Genomic DNA, 16,023 nt, shown 5'->3' on the forward strand with positions numbered 1-16,023 from the left:
TGGGAAACTTTCTCTGTCAAGAAACGAAAAACACTGTGCATAGATTAGATGGGTAAGGGTAACTGTGCTGAAAAAGATAAACAAGCTCAGAATATTAGAGCAATAACTGTGTTAGGGAGTAAGATAAAGCTGAGAAGACAGCAGTAAAAGCAGGAGGAGTACAAGAGCGCATTGTGAGAGATTACAGAATTTCCAAGAAGTGTTGACAGTGTTACAAGTTCCAGAGGAGAAAAAGTGGAGGAATGGCAAAGGCTGATTGACTTTGTCAACTACTTACTTTAAAAAACATTTGAGAAAGCCAGAAAGCAGAGGGGATAAAGCTTCACTCTCATGAGAATGGGAAGCAGAGGCGGAGGCAGCATGCACAGTCATCCTTTGAGGGTTTGTTTTAAACAAACAAACTGATGCCTGGGAAAAGGTAACAGTTCTTGAATTTTTTTTTTTTTTTTAGTTTTTCTGTGTGTGTGTGTGTTTACATTGAGACACAAGTGAAATTTGAACATGCTTATTAGCCAAATTACCTGAGTGAGATTAAAAAAGATATAAGAGACTGGGAATAGCTGATGTCACAAAATACTGAAGATACTATAGATAAAAACAGCTAAAAAACAATAAGAGCATATTGACCAAAATTTTAAAGAAATACACTTAAGGCCTGGAATAAATACATTTGCACAGTATCTGCAATGACACCTCTTTGAACATAACAGATAGAAAGAATTAAGGAGATTCTTTCATGTGTTTTGTAAGTATTCAAAGAGTATTTTTTTTCCTTTATACAATTGACTTCCAAAAATACAACAAAACAAAACCTGCATGCAAATATATGTCAATAGTAACCCAGGCATACCCTCTACCATTTAGAAATAGGGTTTCCAAATAGCCATCTGATCTTTTCCACACTTTGGTCTGAGATGCGTCTCAGTTTCAACATTTAATTATACTGTAAGTGGGATGGATTTGAGTATTGAAATTTACATTGAATATAGAAACTATTTCAATTGTGTATGGGGGTGTAGTAATAGAATGAGGAGGTCCCTAGAGAAAAGAATATACAAAATAATAGAGGAAAATTAAATTAATCTTATGATAGGTCAAGTTGATAATGCAGCAGAATTGTATTTTTATATATTCTGCTTTCATTTTATGATTCACTGGGGGACTGTGAATTATCAGAGTATATGGTACATTTATGCTCATTGAATAGAAAACCGAGCATAATTTTATCATTTAAAATTATTGCACAAATTTGTAGTTGTATGTTACTTTCGGACACATTTTCAATCATGTCTATGATTTATTAAATGCTTGGTCTACCACATAACATCAAATTATAACATTGTTCCTATGAGAAAATATAAAATTTTTATAACAATCTGCTCGACAGTAAGGTTTCTCAGAACACATTGTAGAGACAAATGGGAACTTCCCCATAGCAGTTTTATGAACTATACTTGGCATAGCTTTATGGTTTAAGAATAAACTGTCCCTGGTGAATATTTAGTAGCTTATGTAAACCTGATTTTGAAATGTTGAGGTACGTGTTATTTTCTTAACCACAACATTCAAAGCCCTGTTTCAGGACTACCTCTCTGACACAGACTCCACTCTGCTCATCTTCTGATTGGTAATAGTTTCATAAAGATGCACCACCTGCCTTATTCTTTGGACACTTCAATGTATTCTGCATTGTATTTTGACTATACTGCTCTAGTCTTTCTTCAGAATACCACTGATGTCATATTTATATATGGAGACCACAGTTTTGTTAGAGTGAAAGAATGCGCATTACACTGTCTTTAGAAAAGGCAATTCCCCCAGACATACACACACACACACACACACACAATAACAATGGTGGCTTATTAATTAAATCATGGCGGTAGGTAGAATTTATTTAGGAATGAATAAACCTGAGATTATGCTGAGTTCACAGCACTTACCCATACTCTAGAGAAAAGTAAAATCACTAAGCAAAATGATGAACCTGAGTCATGAAGCAAAATTTGTTTGTTCATTACAATGATCACAACAGGATATTAATTTGAATATATTTTATTTGTTGCCTCTACAGGCATGAAATATTTTGAATATTTTTAAAAGGCTATTACTGTAGTACAGAGTTGTTATATTAATACTATGGTTACATAGAAAATTAAGTTATTTAGAAGACTTCGGGTACCAAACCACATTAGATTACAAGACTACTGTTCTACAAATATTTATATTTAAGATATTTGTCACAAGAGAATCTTAATGTATGATTCCAATTGTAAAGAAATCTTGTTAACAAATATCCCAAGATCTAGGTTTAAAATGGAGTGATTGACAGAGAATGAAGATATCATCATAAAACCCTTACACTGCCCTCAGTGGATCACTAGAGATAAAGTTATCATAGCTACAGTCTAACCTTATGTTCCTATAAAACTGACATATATTTCAAGATAATACTGCTCTTAGTTAGTTTAGCAACCAGATCTTCTTAGCCTTTAGCATTAGAACATTATATTAATAGACATTTAAACCCTCTTAAGCATGATATTCAAATAGTTCTATCGGTTGTATCAAACACTTAAATAATGTAGAGGCTACTACATATAATAATATGTTCTCTTACTCTAGAAAATTTTTAGTCTATCATTCCTAAAATAGCATTAATGGAATATAGCATCCAATGTTCAGTAGATGTTTTTCTGAGAGAGGATCCTAGAGAATTTCTATGAAAATATGTGTTTTAGTACAAGTAATATTTTTTTCTCTCTAGCAGAATCGTTGTAGTTTCTAATATAAAGGCACTGAAATTAATCAGGGAAACTTATTTACATAGCTATATTAATGCTCTAGATTGGAAATATCAGACTCACTAGCAGTATGTTTATGCTATTTATTCAACAAACATGTACCCATTACTGTTCCGAACATTGGAGCTACAATGACAAGCAAAAGCGACATGGTTTCTCCTTTACTCAGTTTGTAGGAGTTAGGAAGAAAATGAAAAACACAAAATACAGTGAGTTTATTGCTACTTTATGGGTAAGAGAAGAGTAATATTGGGAAAACCAATAGAAAGAGAGAACAAACATTAAACTTTTGAAACCCGAAAACAACTTATAACTACAGAGTAAAATGTTAGTGCAGATGGTGGAAGGGGAGGCGTTAATGACAATGAAACCAGAGAAGCAATCAAGGACTTTGCAAGTCTTAAAGACTTTGGACTTTTTTCTATGGGAAAATTGTGCACAAAAGGCTGTTTGAACCTATCAAAATTAACCAAACTCCTTTTGATGGTGTTGGGGCTTTTGGTTTGTTTTTTCATTTGTCTTTTTATGTGTTTTAATGAAGTCCTTATGTTATTATTGCTAAGAATCATGGTAGAAATATGGTGGGATATTAATTGGATTTGCATTCATGAATGTATACTCCTCATTTCATAACTGATCTTACCTAGATAACATTTTGGTTGATTAACCTGTAAAAAGAGTTCTGCTATGTTCTCTAATTCTAGGAGATTCAGAAAGCAAAATTAACAACACCATTCTTCCAAAGTGCTAATAACTTGGTAAAAGAACAGTATAATAAAGTGAAGATTCAGGTAAAGTATTCTATTAAATGATGAATATTGATCAAAGAAAATATTAGGTGAAAAGGTAGCAAGTATGCCATATAAATCTGTCCCCATCTAACAGAAAAGCAGCATAATTGTAATTTCTGTTGATGTATAAACTATGAGATGTTTATTCACTATATGTCTAATGGATTTGTGTTTTGACTTTCCACTTACTCAATAACCTTTGTCTCTTTTTAAACATGCAACATTTTTAATCATCTATAAATTTTATGCCCCAAAATAGATAAAATAATTTAATTTTAAAAATAATGCAATAAAAGTAACTTTTCTATGTCAATATTCATTAATATTTTCCATAAATGTTGAAAATACGTAAAGTAACAAAACAATAATTACTTCGGTAATTATATAGAGAAAATATGTAGCAATTATTCCTAAAAGAAAAAAATTAGAAGTATCTATTAAATTATTATGCTCTTTTTTAGCTTATTTAATTGAGTAAGTGTGCTACAGAACAATGAGTAGTTGAATAATTGGTAGTTAAAGTTTAATCATTGTCCAAGCTCTACTTTTTCTTTTTTTTTTTCTTGAGATGGAGTTTCACTCTTATTGCTCAGGCTGGAGTGCAATGGACGTGATATCGACTCACTGCAACCTCCGCCTCCCAGGATCATGCAATTCTCCTGCCTCAACCTCCTGAGTAGCTGGAATTACAGGCATGCACCATCACACCTGGCTGATTTTGTATTTTTAGTAGAGACATGTTTTCTCCATGTTGAGGCTATTCTCGAACTCCTGACCTCAGGTGATCTGCCCGCCCTGGCCTTCCCAAAGTGCTGGGATTACAGACGTGAGCCACTGTGCCTGACCCAAGCTCTTTTTTTATTAAGTACAATTTAGTTAGATGTGTGAACTCACTGCAATTGTATACACAATTTTCTGTGTATGTATAAAATTTGATATTTAAATGTATTTATGGCAAGAGTGTCTGTAACTTTTATGAACATATCAAGTGTACATGATCACAAAAACAGATGTAATTTATTACCATACAGCATCAGAAATACCCCTTCAATCAATAAATATATATAATGATATGATACTTACAATGGAGGGAACTATGGTATTTAACTGTCAGTAAACTGAAAGAAAAAAATGACTCAAAATGTTTGTAAAGATGATACCTTTGTCTACAAGTTTAGGAAAACACTTCAATTTTTAAACATTTTTTACCTCATTTTGTTGCTATTTTATTTTCACTACTTAATTATTGGGTGCCACATAATACCTCAAATGAGCAAATTATCACTGAAATTAAAAAGGTAGTTGACTAGGTAGGTGTCCTGTAGGAAGAAAATAAGTCCCCTCAGAATAAATGAGAACTCACCGTACTTTTTAATTCTTTTCAAAAATGAAGGGGAAACAAAGGTGTTCCAAGAAAAACAAAGATTCAAGGAATAAATAAAAGAAAATAAAAATATTTTCAGAAAAGTTTGACAGTATTTGTTGCCAGCAGGAATATATTAAAAGGATAAAACTAAAATATGTGTTTCAATTAGAAAGAAAATGATTCCACAAAGAAATGTAAAAATGTAAAAAGAAATAAAAAGCACTGAAAAGAGTAACTATATATAAATTACTATTCATTTTAATAAACAATTATTACAGTTTCCTATGATGGCCAAAATATGTACATTGATATACATGTTCATGAAACGCAAGAGGTGGGTGGGGAGTTGATAGAGCTTAACAGTTTTAAAGATGCTAACGGTATTGTGAGAAGGGTCAAAATATTCATTTGTTTTAAACTCCATAATACATCAAAATACATGCTTTAATCTCTATAGTAAAAGGTAGAAGCATAGTAAAAAATTAATAAGACAAAATTAATTAAATCAAAAATGGAATAAAAAGAACACAGAAGAGGTAGATCAAAGAGAAAATAAAGAGAAAAAGTGAGATATCAGCAATACCAATAAATATAAATGGATTAAATATGCTACATAAAACACTAAGATTATTGACCTTAAAAAAAGCAATTTGTCTTAAAAATTACAAATAGTTGTTCTCAGAAATGTTGAAATGGAATGAAAAATAACATAAAGTAATAACAAAAAAGTTTATCTACATTAATATCATGAAAATTCAATTTTAAGGTAAAACAAATAGCATTAAGAGAGAAAGAGATGTATATTTTATAATGACAAAGGTGTATAATTGAATGATTGTATTGGTAACCTCAACTGTGCATTTCCACCAGTATCCATGTCCTTTGCAGTGACTGTGAAATTCATTTAACTAATTTGTTTGAGTATATTTTCCCAGCCCTTAAATTTTGGCTTACTGCGATTAATTGTCTTAGCCAAAGTTAGCAGCTTTAATATAAATAAAATCTTGATAAAGTGTTTGTGGGTTTTGGCTTTCTCTTTTGCTTGTCTGTGATAGTCATAAGAATGTGCCCAAACTATCCTTCTGGAAAGAATTTAGAAACATGTGGCTAAAAGAAACACATGGGAAGAGATAAGTTGTCCAAACTAAGACTGGAATAGTCCAGCCAGTAGTCAGACAGCTTCCAAAGAAGGAGGCCAGAGCGTGGGAGTGAGAGAACAGCCAAGATCAATAAATTAGCCTACATGCTGCTGACTAGGATTGTGGTAGTGAACTGATAAATGAATACAATCACCACTCAGCTCTCTTGTAGACAGATAAAGAATAATATGTCACTTGTTAAGCCACTGCATTTAGAAACATTGTTATATAAAATAGAGAACTGATACAGAAACAGGTATCAAAAGAGGAGTGATATCATAAAAATGTATAATATGTACTGACTTTAGTACTTGACAGTGGACAGAGCTGAAAAAATAACTAGCAAGAAAATCGATAGGAAAGGCTAGAAAATGGCAAGAAAATTATTATAGAAGACGAGAAACATAACAACCTGTGTTGGGTAGTGATGAAATGACCATAGAACAATCATGTGCATTAAATTAGAATATAGAAAAATATACCTAGTGAACAGTAGGTTAGGACCAAAACAAAACATATTTCTAGTGGAATGTTGAATGGGTCAGTTGGCCCTTAATAGCAACATATAATAAGCTGTCCTAGAACATCCAGAGAAGAATTTACAGAAATTATAGAGCAAAGAGAACTTAATATGTTAGATATGAAAGTGTAATATTCAAACATTCTGGAGAGCAAAAGATTCTCAAAAGAAAATGCAATTATATATAAAATAAAGGGTATGGCAGTAAAAGACTTGTGAATTAATTAAGGTAGATACCATCTCAGATATGTAGTGTATAGGATACTATCTCAGTTTCAAAAATCTAAAGAACATTGTGATACAGCAGCTTATTATGGCCAAAGTGATCATGTATCTAGGAAGAGTAGCATATTTGTAAGGGAAATGTAGGAGTGGATTTTGGCAAATGGTGTTCAATGAAGTCACTTTTACGGGAAACCCACAGAATTTCTGAGGGGGTTTAATTGTCAAAAATGCCTCCAACCTGGATTTAAATGAACTCATGTTGCTCTAAGTGCAAAAACAAAAGCTCTCTGCCATACCTTTCTACAGGGAGAAAGGAGAATGTAAAAGTTGGTTAAGTCACAAATTTTCCAATGTCCTTTCAGAAGTAGTTAAGGAGAAGAATAAAAATAAAATGAATGTCTAAAAAATAAGGACCAAGAGATGTGGAGAAAAATGTAGGTCTACTCTCAGTTATTGTAATTAAGTCCTAAATAAAATATTCCAAAATTTGGAGTATCTGCCAACATTTTCCAAGCTAGATTTAAGAATACCATTGAAACAGGGACAACTAGATAGCCATTGTTCTCATTCTTGAGTAGAAAATTAGAATTTTCTACAATAACTACATCAGGTCGTTATCTTTTTCTTTTGCATCATTGAAGTTACAGGTGGTGGGAGGTCCAGATAACATCTCTCTCATCAAAAATTCTGCAGAATGTAAGGAGCTACACAAAAGGAACCACATACATGGATTTGAGGTTGATCAGAAGATCCTCAATTATGAATCTGATGTAACTGAATGAAATGTGAGGAGGGATCAAGGCAAGAAATGAGCATGTTTTTCTACACGGAAGTTTTGTGAGTCATTATGGCCAGTGACTGATTTGTGGTTGATTACATTTTTGATTGATCACCAAAAAACTTAAGCTCTATGTTTATATATGCCCTTTGTCTTATGTTTTTGCAGCTTTCTCACTAAAGAGATGGAGTCAATTTCCCCATGCGCTGAATATAAGATTTGCAACATGACTGCCTGTGTTAGTCATCAATTTACGGCCCCTTAGCTCCAAATTCACCCTCAGCACCTACTCTGCAATATCATTTTATTTATTTCTCCTTTTCAGTGAGCATGATGTTTTGTTAGGAGAGGTCACTAGAAAGACAATATAGGAAGAAAAAGCTTGCTCTTCTAAGTTTGAGTTTTCTATATATATATGTATTTTTTTTTTCTTGCTCCTGCTTTATGATCTATCTGTGGCCAAAAATATGGGGACATCTGCTGGGTCTCTGCCCCAGCCCATGCCCAAAGTGGTAGCCGCTTAGTGGTCCTATGGCTCTGGCCTGGCCTGGTGACTTCTCAGGGCCCCTAATACAGACATCACATGTTCCAAGCCACCTAGTAGCACCCTACTCTCCCTATGTGCCTTTATCTTGTCTGCAGGATAGAGCTGTATTTCTCACAGCTCTCCTGCTGTAAATACTGCATGCTCCCAGCCTCATACCCACAGAAGCACCCTGTGCAATATCCCGCCAGCCTAGGTTTACCTGCACCCTGGAAGGTTGGTTCCAGGGGTGTGTCCTGTAGGAAGAAAATAAGTCCCCTCAGAATAAATGAGAACTCACCGTACTTTTTAATTCTTTTCAAAAATGAAGGGGAAACAAAGGTGTTCCAAGAAAAACAAAGATTCAAGGAATAAATAAAAGAAAATAAAAATATTTTCAGAAAAGTTTGACAGTATTTGTTGCCAGCAGGAATATATTAAAAGGATAAAACTAAAATATGTGTTTCAATTAGAAAGAAAATGATCCCACAAAGAAATGTAAAAATGTAAAAAGAAATAAAAAGCACTGAAAAGAGTAACTATATATAAATTACTATTCATTTTAATAAACAATTATTACAGTTTCCTATGATGGTCAAAATATGTACATTGATATACATGTTCATGAAATGCAAGAGGTGGGTGGGGAGTTGATAGAGCTTAACAGTTTTAAAGATGCTAACGATATTGTGAGAAGGGTCAAAATATTCATTTGTTTTAAACTCCATAATACATCAAAATACATGCTTTAATCTCTATAGTAAAAGGTAGAAGCATAGTAAAAAATTAATAAGACAAAATTAATTAAATCAAAAATGGAATAAAAAGAACACAGAAGAGGTAGATCAAAGAGAAAATAAAGAGAAAAAGTGAGATATCAGCAATACCAATAAATATAAATGGATTAAATATGCTACATAAAACACTAAGATTATTGACCTTAAAAAAAGCAATTTGTCTTAAAAATTACAAATAGTTGTTCTCAGAAATGTTGAAATGGAATGAAAAATAACATAAAGTAATAACAAAAAAGTTTATCTACATTAATATCATGAAAATTCAATTTTAAGGTAAAACAAATAGCATTAAGAGAGAAAGAGATGTATATTTTATAATGACAAAGGTGTATAATTGAATGATTGTATTGGTAACCTCAACTGTGCATTTCCACCAGTATCCATGTCCTTTGCAGTGACTGTGAAATTCATTTAACTAATTTGTTTGAGTATATTTTCCCAGCCCTTAAATTTTGGCTTACTGCGATTAATTGTCTTAGCCAAAGTTAGCAGCTTTAATATAAATAAAATCTTGATAAAGTGTTTGTGGGTTTTGGCTTTCTCTTTTGCTTGTCTGTGATAGTCATAAGAATGTGCCCAAACTATCCTTCTGGAAAGAATTTAGAAACATGTGGCTAAAAGAAACACATGGGAAGAGATAAGTTGTCCAAACTAAGACTGGAATAGTCCAGCCAGTAGTCAGACAGCTTCCAAAGAAGGAGGCCAGAGCGTGGGAGTGAGAGAACAGCCAAGATCAATAAATTAGCCTACATGCTGCTGACTAGGATTGTGGTAGTGAACTGATAAATGAATACAATCACCACTCAGCTCTCTTGTAGACAGATAAAGAATAATATGTCACTTGTTAAGCCACTGCATTTAGAAACATTGTTATATAAAATAGAGAACTGATACAGAAACAGGTATCAAAAGAGGAGTGATATCATAAAAATGTATAATATGTACTGACTTTAGTACTTGACAGTGGACAGAGCTGAAAAAATAACTAGCAAGAAAATCGATAGGAAAGGCTAGAAAATGGCAAGAAAATTATTATAGAAGACGAGAAACATAACAACCTGTGTTGGGTAGTGATGAAATGACCATAGAACAATCATGTGCATTAAATTAGAATATAGAAAAATATACCTAGTGAACAGTAGGTTAGGACCAAAACAAAACATATTTCTAGTGGAATGTTGAATGGGTCAGTTGGCCCTTAATAGCAACATATAATAAGCTGTCCTAGAACATCCAGAGAAGAATTTACAGAAATTATAGAGCAAAGAGAATTTAATATGTTAGATATGAAAGTGTAATATTCAAACATTCTGGAGAGCAAAAGATTCTCAAAAGAAAATGCAATTATATATAAAATAAAGGGTATGGCACTAAAAGACTTGTGAATTAATTAAGGTAGATACCATCTCAGATATGTAGTGTATAGGATACTATCTCAGTTTCAAAAATCTAAAGAACATTGTGATACAGCAGCTTATTATGGCCAAAGTGATCATGTATCTAGGAAGAGTAGCATATTTGTAAGGGAAATGTAGGAGTGGATTTTGGCAAATGGTGTTCAATGAAGTCACTTTTACAGGAAACCCACAAAATTTCTGAGGGAGTTTAATTGTCAAAAATGCCTCCAACCTGGATTTAAATGAACTCATGTTGCTCTAAGTGCAAAAACAAAAGCTCTCTGCCATACCTTTCTACAGGAAGAAAGGAGAATGTAAAAGTTGGTTAAGTCACAAATTTTCCAATGTCCTTTCAGAAGTAGTTAAGGAGAAGAATAAAAATAAAATGAATGTCTAAAAAATAAGGACCAAGAGATGTGGAGAAAAATGTAGGTCTACTCTCAGTTATTATAATTAAGTCCTAAATAAAATATTCCAAAATTTGGAGTATCTGCCAACATTTTCCAAGCTAGATTTAAGAATACCATTGAAACAGGGACAACTAGATAGCCATTGTTCTCATTCTTGAGTAGAAAATTAGAATTTTCTACAATAACTACATCAGGTCGTTATCTTTTTCTTTTGCATCATTGAAGTTACAGGTGGTGGGGGGGTCCAGATAACATCTCTCTCATCAAAAATTCTGCAGAATGTAAGGAGCTACACAAAAGGAACCACATACATGGATTTGAGGTTGATCAGAAGATCCTCAATTATGAATCTGATGTAACTGAATGAAATGTGAGGAGGGATCAAGGCAAGAAATGAGCATGTTTTTCTACACGGAAGTTTTGTGAGTCATTATGGCCAGGGACTGATTTGTGGTTGATTACATTTTTGATTGATCACCAAAAAACTTAAGCTCTATGTTTATATATGCCCTTTGTCTTATGTTTTTGCAGCTTTCTCACTAAAGAGATGGAGTCAATTTCCCCATGCGCTGAATATAAGATTTGCAACATGACTGCCTGTGTTAGTCATCAATTTACGGCCCCTTAGCTCCAAATTCACCCTCAGCACCTACTCTGCAATATCATTTTATTTATTTCTCCTTTTCAGTGAGCATGATGTTTTGTTAGGAGAGGTCACTGGAAAGACAATATAGGAAGAAAAAGCTTGCTCTTCTAAGTTTGAGTTTTCTATATATATATATATATATTTTTTTTTCTTGCTCCTGCTTTATGATCTATCTGTGGCCAAAAATATAGGGACATCTGCTGGGTCTCTGCCCCAGCCCATGCCCAAAGTGGTAGCCGCTTAGTGGTCCTATGGCTCTGGCCTGGCCTGGTGACTTCTCAGGGCCCCTAATACAGACATCACATGTTCCAAGCCACCTAGTAGCACCCTACTCTCCCTATGTGCCTTTATCTTGTCTGCAGGATAGAGCTGTATTTCTCACAGCTCTCCTGCTGTAAATACTGCATGCTCCCAGCCTCATACCCACAGAAGCACCCTGTGCAACATCCCGCCAGCCTAGGTTTACCTGCACCCTGGAAGGTTGGTTCCAGGGGTCCTCCTGACATGGAAATCACGTGCTTCAGGCTTCATGCATACATCAGTGACATGATTGCATGAACCCACTCGCAAGCCTCAGCTCTCTGTTGCCCTGGGTACTCTTCATGGCCTCCTCTACATGAACTTTGTGTTCTTTTTGTGTGTTTGCCAATGATAGTGACATTCCGACTCTTATTGCATACCTACCCCCAAGTCTCAGCTCACCTTCACGTGCATGAAAGTTATACCCTGATTACCAGGTGACTGAACTAACTCTGGCAGATGCCATCAGCGTGTGTTACCATCCTCAAGTAAGCTAAAGCCACAGCTTCTTTAATAAGATTGGATCTCTAGCCTTGGAAGAACATCACCCTCTTTGTTAGTTTTCCCCTCGTTTATTGATTTTCTTACAACCCTAGAGCACCTATTAACTATCTTTACATACAGATGTATGTAAAGATCTTGGAACATGTGATGTCAAGATAGCTTCATCTTTATGAAGCTAATATAGTTTCATAATTATTTATATTAAACTTCTTCTATTTAAATAACGGTGTCATCTCTTTCTCCTGATTGGGTACAGACTGACAAACTTGCTTTGGCTAAAAGGAAATTAGCAGATTTATTGAAAGCAAAGGTTTGAAAGAGTATCATGTGCTTCTAATTTCTCCCTGGTGTGTGTGTGTGTGTATGTGTGTGTGTTGGACTGAGGGGCCACACTTAGAATATTTCAAGAAGGCCAGCAGACAACGTGATAGGAGACTTGTGAACATGAGAACCACATGGAGGGGAGCACAGTTTTATGAAACTTATGGGAGCACTAAGCCAAGCTTGGCAGAATTGCCTAAGTGCCCCCAGCGAATTGCAGTTGCATCTGTGAATCTATCTTTAACCAAAAACTTTGCCCAGTCATTCCACTGACTTGTAAGAAATATATACCTCCTTATTGTTTTGGCTACCAGATTTGTGTAGTTATTATAAAATACTGTGTTAAAAGATAACTGTCGCAAAGGGCCAACATATCTGGAAAGTATCATAATCCTAAATCTGTATAGGACCATTAATCAAGCTTCAAGATGAATAAAGCAATAGGAAACAGAATTAAAGGAGAAATTTTTTAAAATCCCACCTCTATATAGGTCAATGTAATGTAAACAATCTGGAAACCACAAAGAAAAATAATCTCAATGTGAAATGGCAAAAGAAAAAAAAACTGCACAGGCACGTCAATAAAGATTATTGAAATATAGAAATTTGCTCAGCACTGTAATAGTCAGTGAAATGCAAACTAAAAGCACAATGCTATATTACTGCATGTACATCATAATGGCTAAAGCAAAACAGCCATCTTAATGGCTAAAACAACAATACCCTTTCAGTTATCTACTGCAGCAGAATGAACTACCCCAAAACTTAATAGATTAAAACACTTCAATTTTATATCTCATTATGTCTTTCTCATTACGTTTCCGTTTCCTTATTTCTATCTCATGATATCATGAGTCAAGAATCCAGCAGCCTTACACTGGTGATTCTTCTGTCACGGCCTTGATGGAAATCATTAGCAGTATTCAAGACTAGTCTAGCGCGTGGGCTGATGGGCAATACTCAAGACAACTTCACTCATGTGACAGGCATCTAGAAAACGTCCTAGAAGGCTGGGACCATACTGTCAACAAGACCTTCAGCACATGATCTCAGGGTGGTCAGACCACTTCCATCGGGGTGTGTAGCTCTCATGAAGGGGATCTCAAGATGCACAAACGGAAACCACAAGGTTTGGGTTTTTCATAATTTCTAATTAGCTTTGAAAGTCCTACAGCTTCAATTCTGTTGCAGTCTGCTGGGCCAAGAGCTGATTGAAAGGGAAGAGAAGCAGACTTTCCTTCTCAAGGACAAGAAGCAAATAATTGTCAGCTATTATTAGCCCACAAAAATACAAGTACTTTTGAGGAGTGGAAATAAACTGTTAGTGGGATTGTAAAATCATAAACAGGCATACATCAGAGATATGTGGGTTCACTTACAGACTACTTCAATAAAACCAGTATGATAATAAAACAAGTCACATAAATGTTTTAGTTTTCCCAATGGATACAAAAATTATATTATGCTATGCTGTAGTCTAAAAATGTGCAATAGAATTATGTCTTTAAAGAAACATGTACAGACCCTAATTTTAAAATATTTTATTGCTAAAAAAATGCTAATGGTCATCTGAATCTTCACCTAGTCGTAATCTTTTACTGGTGGAGGATCAGGCCTAGATGTTGATGGCTGCTGACTAATTAGAGTGCTGTTGGAAGAAAGATGGGATGGCTGTCACAATTTCTTAAAGACGACAATAAAGTTTGCCACATTGATTAACTATTGCCTTTATGAAATATTTTTTCTACAGCTTACAGTCCTGTTTGATAGCATTTTACCCACAGTAGAACTTCTTTCAAAATTGGAGTCAATCCTTTCAAATTCTGCCACTGCCTTTATCAACTAATATTATGTAATATTCTAAATCCTTGTTATTTCAACAATGCTCACAGCATCTTCACCAGGAGATTCGATCTCATGAACAACTTTCTTTGTTCATCTATAAGAAGCAATCCTTATCCATCCAAATTTTATCATGAAATTGCAGCAATTCAGTCACATCCTCAGGCTCCACTTCTAGTTCTAGTTTTCTTACTATTTCCGCCACATCTGCAAAAACTTCCACCGCTGAAGTCTTGAACCTCTCAAAGTCAACCATGACAGTTAGAATCAATTTCTTAAAAATTCCTATTAATCTTGATATTTTGACCTCCTTCCATAAATCATGAATGTTCTTGATGAGATCTAAAGTGGTGAATTCTTTTCAGAAGGTTTTCAATTTACTTTGCCCAGATCTATCAAAGGAATCACTATCTATGGGAACAATGCCTTACAGAATGTATTTCTTAAATAATAAGACTTCAAAATCTAAATTACTCCTTCATTCATGGGCTGCAGAATGAATGATGTGTTAGCAAGCATTAAAACACTTATCTCCCTGTACCTGTTCATCGGAGCTCTTGGGTGACCAGGTGCATTGTCAATGAGCAATAATCTTTTGAAAGCAATCTTTTTTTCCTAGTAGTAAGTCTCAACAGTGGGCTTAAATTATTCAGTAAACCATGCTGCAAATAGATGTGCTGTCATTCAGACTTTGTTCTTCCATTTCTAGAGCATAAGCGGAGTATACTTAATGTAATTCTCAGGGGTCCTAAGATTTGGGGAATAGTAAATGAGCATTGCCTTCAAGTTAAAGTCACCAGTTGCATAACCCCAAACAAGAGAGTCAGTCTGTCCTTTGAAACTTTGAATCCAGGCCTTGACTTCCCCTCTCTAACTAGCAAAGCCTCAAATGGCATCTTCTTCCAGCAGAAGACTGTTTCATTTACATTCAAAATCTGTTGTTTAGTGCAGCCACCTTCATCAATTTTCTTAGCTAGATATTCTGGATAATTCACTGCTGCTTCTCCGTCAGACCTTGCTATTTCACCTTGAACTTTTATGTTATGGAGATAGTTTCTTTTTTAAAACCTCATGAACCAACCTCTGCTTGCTTCAAAATTTCTTCTGCAGCTTCCTCACCAATCTTAGACTTCACAGAATTTAAGAGAGTTGGGCCTTGCTCTGGATTAGGCATTGGCTTTAAGAGAATGCTATGGTTGGTTCGACCTATCCAGACCACTCAAACTTTCTGCATGTCAGCAATAAGGCTTATCATTCATATGTACATTGGATTATCACTTTTACTTTCCTTCAGGAACTTTTCCTTTGTATTCGCAATTTGGCTATTTGGCCCAAGAGTCTTAGCTTCCAGTCTATCTCAATATGCAACATGCCATCATCACTAAGCTTAATCATTTCTAGCTTTTGATTTAAGGTCAGAGTTGTGCAACTCTTCCTTTCACTTGAACACTAGAGGTCATTATAGGGTTATTCACTCGCCTAATTTCAGTATCATTGTGTCTCAGGGAAGGCCCCAAAAGAAAGAAGGAGATTGGAGAAAAGCCAATTGATGGAGCAGTCACAACACATACATCTATCAAGTTTGTCATCTTATATGGGCACAATTTGTGGCACCCAAAAATAATGGCAATATTAACATCAAAGATCACTAATCACAGAT

The 16,023-nt window shown here is 34.6% G+C and overlaps 1 long non-coding RNA gene across 1 annotated transcript in view; it reads left to right on the forward strand.

Annotated features, from left to right (window-relative positions):
• Positions 1 to 225: 225 nt before the first annotated feature.
• The window catches only part of LOC105543582, a 109,682-nt gene continuing 93,884 nt past the window's right edge, over positions 226 to 16,023 (forward strand). Inside the window, exon 1 of the long non-coding RNA XR_001006647.1 lies at positions 226 to 418. This is a non-coding gene — a long non-coding RNA (uncharacterized LOC105543582). The remainder of the gene's footprint in view (positions 419 to 16,023) is intronic.

The sequence above is a fragment of the Mandrillus leucophaeus genome, unplaced genomic scaffold, assembly GCF_000951045.1.
Source record: "Mandrillus leucophaeus isolate KB7577 unplaced genomic scaffold, Mleu.le_1.0 Scaffold287, whole genome shotgun sequence".
Classification (NCBI taxonomy): Eukaryota; Metazoa; Chordata; class Mammalia; order Primates; family Cercopithecidae; genus Mandrillus; species Mandrillus leucophaeus.